The 6042-nt window shown below is 42.8% G+C and overlaps 1 non-coding gene across 1 annotated transcript; it reads right to left on the reverse strand.

The window, feature by feature from the left end:
* Positions 1-1320: 1320 nt before the first annotated feature.
* Positions 1321-1426, reverse strand: LOC122022145. Its single transcript, XR_006122874.1, has one exon. It is a non-coding gene; the product is annotated as a small nucleolar RNA R71 (small nucleolar RNA).
* Positions 1427-6042: the final 4616 nt, after the last annotated feature.

Genomic DNA, 6042 nt, shown 5'->3' on the forward strand with positions numbered 1-6042 from the left:
TCACTCGATCATCCGAGGGATCCACGTGACAGGTGCAAGCCCGTGTAAGGACGTTTGAGAGATAATCTTGAAGAGGAAATAGGAATATTCAAGAGAGTAGGATGGATTCTATGATTAGTTTCTTGTATCTTTATAGATTAATAAGTTGTGGGCTTTTATGTTGATATCCGAGGAAGGCATAGTAATAGGTGCGCTTCTGTGTAAGGACAACGTAGGTTCATGTCTAATTAATCCTATTTAGATACATCTCTCAGTCCTTAGCCGGTTGTCTATTGCAAGAGGGAACCGGCAACTTTCTACATGTTTGGAAATTGAGGAATAAGAATTGGTGAACCATTTACATTCAAGAAATCTTACAAAGAAACCGAAACTCCTAAAATCTCCCTTTATCATAACCCAAAACACTAAATTCTTGTTTGTTGATTTTTAATATTAGATTTGTTTACCTTTACTTTGCTTTTGAAACGATTGGATAGTTGTTTAGCTAATTCGCATTGAGACATTTCTAGTGCTTATTCCAGTCCCTGTGGATACGATAATCTTTTATATTACTTGCGACATTTCCGTACACTTGCGGATCGTAACAAGTTTTTGGCGCCGTTGCCGGGGACTGCGCTATAACATTAGGAATTATCAATTGAGTTAGACTAAACATAACATTTGTTTTCCTTTCATATTGCATAGTTGTAACTAATCATTAGATTTCTGATTTTTACTTTCTTGTATAACTTTCTCTTCTTGTTAATTCTTTTTGTACAAACTTAATTCTACATTTTTTATTCTTCTATTTTCCTTTTTGTGTCGAATTGTTATCTGCTATCTTGTTCTTGTGTATGCGAAGATCTAACTTTGCAGGGGAATTTTTTCCTTTTGACCCTGAGATTGATAGAACTTTCCATAAAAGAAGAATTCTGTAAAGGCAAATTGAAGAACAGGAACATTTGAATATGGCAAATAGACCACTTAAGGATTATGCAGCACCCTATGCGAGAGGTTTTCGATCTAGTATTTCAAGACCTTCAGTGGAAGCTAATAACTTTGAGATCAAACCCGCAATCATATCTATGGTGCAGCAGAACCAATTTGGTGGAGGACCTCATGAGGACCCTAATCAACACTTAGAGGTCTTTTATGAAATATGTGGTACCATGAAAATGAATGGAGTTCCTTCAGATGCAGTTAGATTATTATTATTTGGGTTTTCTCTAAGAGATAGGGCAAAGCAATGGCTGAATTCTTTGGCCCCTAATAGCATCACCACTTGGGAGCAGTGTGAGCAACAGTTTCTTGATAAGTTCTATCCACCAAGCAAAACAGCTCATATGAGGAATTTAATTGCAAGCTTCAAGCAAACTGACTCAGAATCTCTTTTTGAAGCATGAGATAGATATAATAGTATGCTCAGACAATGCCCACATCATGGGTTGGAAAGATGGTTAGTGTTGCACACTTTTTATAATGGTATCAATTATCATACCAAAGTGTCCCTTGATTCAGCTGCTGGAGGGGCACTTATGAATAAAAGCTTAGATGAAGCCGAAGAAATCATTGAAAGTGTAGCACAAAATCATCATCAATGGGCAAACGAAAGAAGTGGTGGCTATTCCTCTGTAAACCCAACAATTAAAGCATCAGGGAAGTTTGATGTAGATGCAGTCACTCTTTTGTCTGCAAAATTGGACGCTCTTACAAAGAAATTTGAGAATATGGGGACTAGTGCTAATTTGGTCAATGCTATTGGTACATCTTGTGAAGTATGTGGGAGTTCAGAGCATTCAAATGACTCATGTCCATTGGGAGCTATCACTGCACAAATCAATCAACTTGAACAATGTGATGCAATCATGAGTTACAATCAAAGGCAGAACAACCCATACTCAAATACTTATAACCCTGGATGGAAGAGTCATCCAAATTTTTCTTACAGAAATAATCAAGATCAAGGACCATCTAAGGGGGCAAGACCAAATTTTCAAGATGGGCAACAAAATTTTCAACATCTATCTTCTCAAGGCTTACCAAAGTCAAATGTTGAAAGGATGCTTGAAGAAATTATCTCAACTCAGAATGAAATGAAGCAAGATATAGCAAAGCTCATTCAGAGAATGGATAATTCTGAAAAGCATCAAAAGATCCAGGATAGTCAAATTGCCCAACTAGCTTCCTCATCATCCAGAGCACCAGGACAGCTTCTAGGAAAACCCGATGTGAATCCTATGGAGCATTGCAATAGGATTGAGCTTAGGAGCGGACGGACCTTGGGAGACTCCCAAGTGACTGCTTCAAAAGGGAAACAAAAAGAAGAAGAGCTCTCTCCTCCTATACCAAATCAGATTCAAGCTAATGAGGAGAGTACCATTGAGGTTGAAGAGACTCTTCCACTGAACCATCAGAGCAAAGCTGTCCCTTTTCCTCAGAGACTTACAATGCTCAAGAAGGATGAAGAATTTGGCAAGTTTCTAGAAAAAGTTAAGGAAATTTGCGTAGAGGTACCTCTTATTGATGCTATTCTACAAATGCCTAGATTTGCCAAATTTCTGAAGGATCTCATGTCAAATAAGAGAAGAAGAGGAGAGGTCGAGACCATTGCGCTTAGTGAGGAATGTAGTGCTATTTTTGAGAAGAACACTTCTCCAAAACTGAAAGACCCAGGGAGCTTTTATATTCCTTGCAACATAGGAAAAGAATTTTTTGAAAAAGCTTTTTGTGATTTGGGGGCGAGTGTTAGCCTCATTCCCTATTCAATTTGTAATAAATTAGGTCTCAAAAACATTAAACTTACTACTATGGCACTTCAACTTGCCGATCATTCCTGCAGGTACCCTTTGGGTATTATAGAGGATGTGCAGGTAGAGGTGGATGGGAATGTTATTCCCACAGATTTTGTCGTGTTGGACATGGAAGAGGACCCTAGGATTCCCATCATATTAGGAAGACCTTTCCTTGCTACAGCTGGAGCTATAATTGATGTCAAAAATCATAAGCTTTCTTTGGTAATTGGTAAGGAAAAGTTGGAATATGATTTATCTAATATTTCTAACCATGTCTCATCTCTTTTAAATGCTTGTAGCAGGACAAGCATTTATAAACTGGAGGAATAGAATTTCCATCCTCATGGAAGGCCACCAAATGAAGGAGACAATGTGGTGGAAGATGTTGGGAGAAGATCTCCTAACAGCAACGAAAAGTATATCTGTCCTCCAAGGGCGAGGAAAAGGAGCGAATGATTAAGTTTGGTCGAGCTAAAGACCTTAAACAAGCGCTTCTTGGGAGGCAACCCAAGGGTTCTTTTAGTTAGTTTTGATTTGTATTGTAATTTCTTTTAGTTTGATGCATTCTTTTGATCCTGTTTTCAGGTTAGGTGCAAAACAGAGTCAGGCCGTGTGCTATACACGGTCAGGCAAAGGTTGCAGAGAAGGGAAGTGTTTGGGCCGTGTCATCCAGACACGGCCGTGTGGGATCTCCCGAGGAGAAAAAGGTATAGGCCGTGTCATAGACACGGCCGTGCAGAGAATCCCGAGGGGAAAGACGAATAGGCCGTGTCCCAGACATGGCCGTGCAAAGAATCCCGAGAGGAAAGATGGAGAGGCCGTGTCCCAGACACGGCCGTGCGAGGAATCCAGAGAAGGAAGAGGGGGAGGTCGTGTGGATCTACACGGCCCGTGCAAAGAATCCCGAGAGGAAAGATGGGGAGGCCGTGTAGATCTACACGGCCCGTGTAGGAGAACTACTAAAGTCTACCTCCTACCTCACACGGCCAGATCTTGGCCGTGTTCCGCACACCCCCGACTCTCCAAAACATATCTTTCTCTCCCAATTTCTTAAAAACTCCTCTCTAATCTCTCAAGATCTTTTAGATCCGATTCTCCTCCTCTCTAAGACTTGGACTTTTGTTCTCTTAACCTAAGATCTTTTGTTCGTTGAAGTTTCGTTCTTTGAGTTCCACCACCCTAGATAATTCTTCCCCTATCTAAACTCATTAAGATGTCCAATATTTTGAAGAGACTTCGCAAAGGAGGTGTTGGATCCAGTGGAGACAAAGAGAAGGAGCCATCAAGAGACAAAGGAAAACTGTTAGGACCAAAAGTAGCTAGAGGGGGGGGGGTGAATAGCTCGTCGTGTTCGCTCAGTGCTTGGCGTTCCTTGTTTCTTCAAGAATATGCAGCGGAAAATACAGAAACAAATACAACCACGCTAACACTAGGATTTTACTTGGTATCCACCTCCAAAGGAGGTGACTAATCCAAGGATCCACACCACGCACGCACCCTCCACTATGAAACACTCCTTTTCGGTAACTACCGAGGGTGGAGAAGCCCTACAAGACTCTCGGTACAAGAAGAAGGAAAGGGAAACAAAATACAAGCACAAAGCTTACAATGAATGCAGAAAACCCTAACCCTAGCTTCTCTTCTTGCCTTTGATCCGCCTCTTGACTCGGAGAGCTTCCAAGAACCTTCAAGAACTGGCGGTCACAAGCTTTGAGAGTGCTGTGGAGGAGCTGGCGAAGATCTGGAGTGAATCGAAGAAGAGATACCGAAGGAATCGTGCGCCTGCGGCCTTTATCGATGCCAACGGTCGGATCCCGATCGATTCGAATGTTCCCAATCGATCGGGGAGGCTTTGGATCGATCCACGGATCGATCCAGAGCGCCTCTGCTGCGGAGCGACACGGATCGATCCACGGATCGATCCGGCGCTTATCGCGCGACAGCGTCCCAATCGATCCAGCGATCGATTGGGACTTCTGATCGATCACGGATCGATCCGAGGCTCTGCCATTTGGGACGGTGCGGATCGATCGCGATCGATCCGGACTGAATCGATCAGCGATCGATCGGGCTGGATCGATCCAGCGATCGATCCAGCGTAATTTTGTCCAAAACCAAGTCCCAAACCTCCCAAACCAACATCCGGTCAACCTTGACTGTTGGTATGTCATGCTTAGCATCTAGTCACTCCCTTGACGTGCTAGGACTCCCTTACCAAGTGTCGGTCAATCCCTTTGACCCACTTGGACTTTCTCTGTGCCAAGTACCCGGTCAATCCCTTTGACCTACTTGGACTTTTCTTTCATGCCAAGTATCCGGTCAATCCTTTGACCTACTTGGACTTCCCAGCACCGGATGTCCGATCATCCTTGATCCATCTGGATTTTCCCTTGCCTCACTCACCGGGACTTTCACCTAGCTTCACTCACTAGGGTTTTCCATCGCCTAGCTTCACTCACTAGGACTTTCACGCTTCACTCAGGGATTTCCATCGCCTAGCTTCACTCACTAGGACTTCCTTACTGCCTCACATCCGGACTTTCCTCTGCCCGGCTTCACTCACGGGACTTTCATCTTGCCTAGCTTCACTCACTAGGTCTTTCATTTTGCCTAACATCCCGTTAGGACTTCCGATCAAGTATCCAGTCAACCTTGACCTACTTGACTCTTCTTCAATCAATATCTTATTGTCAAACATCTAAACCCAAACCAAGACTCAGCTTGGTTACCCAGGTCAACCTTGACCTGAGGGATATTGCACCAACAATCTCCCCCTTTTTGATGTTTGACAATACCACAATTACACTTACAATCCCATATGTAAGTTAGGCTAATCCCATAGCCTCCTTCTTCATGCCACTAGGTAATGAAAGCATAAATTAAGCTCTTCATTCTCCCCCTAAGAGGGCAAACTCCCTCTAGGTAATGAAAGCCTAACTTACTCCCTTTCATGAGTTCTTTCATTCTCCCCCTACGACCTTCCCATAGGTAATGAAGGCCTAAGCTTAACCATACATTCTCCCCCTATTGGCACACATCAACCCATCGTTGGATACACATCAACCTATGCTCCAATTCTGGGCACACTTCAACAAATCCATTTGTTGAAGACTCTCCCCCTGAAGAGTTACTCATCATTGTTCACAACATCACTCGTTGTGATCAACACGATAATGAAGGTCCCATACCCTTCATTTATCCTTAACTTCTCCCTCAATGTTGACAAATACCCAACCTTGAGCATTTTCAACCACTTGAGTTTCCACTTGAA

The sequence above is a fragment of the Zingiber officinale genome, chromosome 9A (genome assembly GCF_018446385.1).
Source record: "Zingiber officinale cultivar Zhangliang chromosome 9A, Zo_v1.1, whole genome shotgun sequence".
In the NCBI taxonomy this organism is placed as follows: domain Eukaryota; kingdom Viridiplantae; phylum Streptophyta; class Magnoliopsida; order Zingiberales; family Zingiberaceae; genus Zingiber; species Zingiber officinale.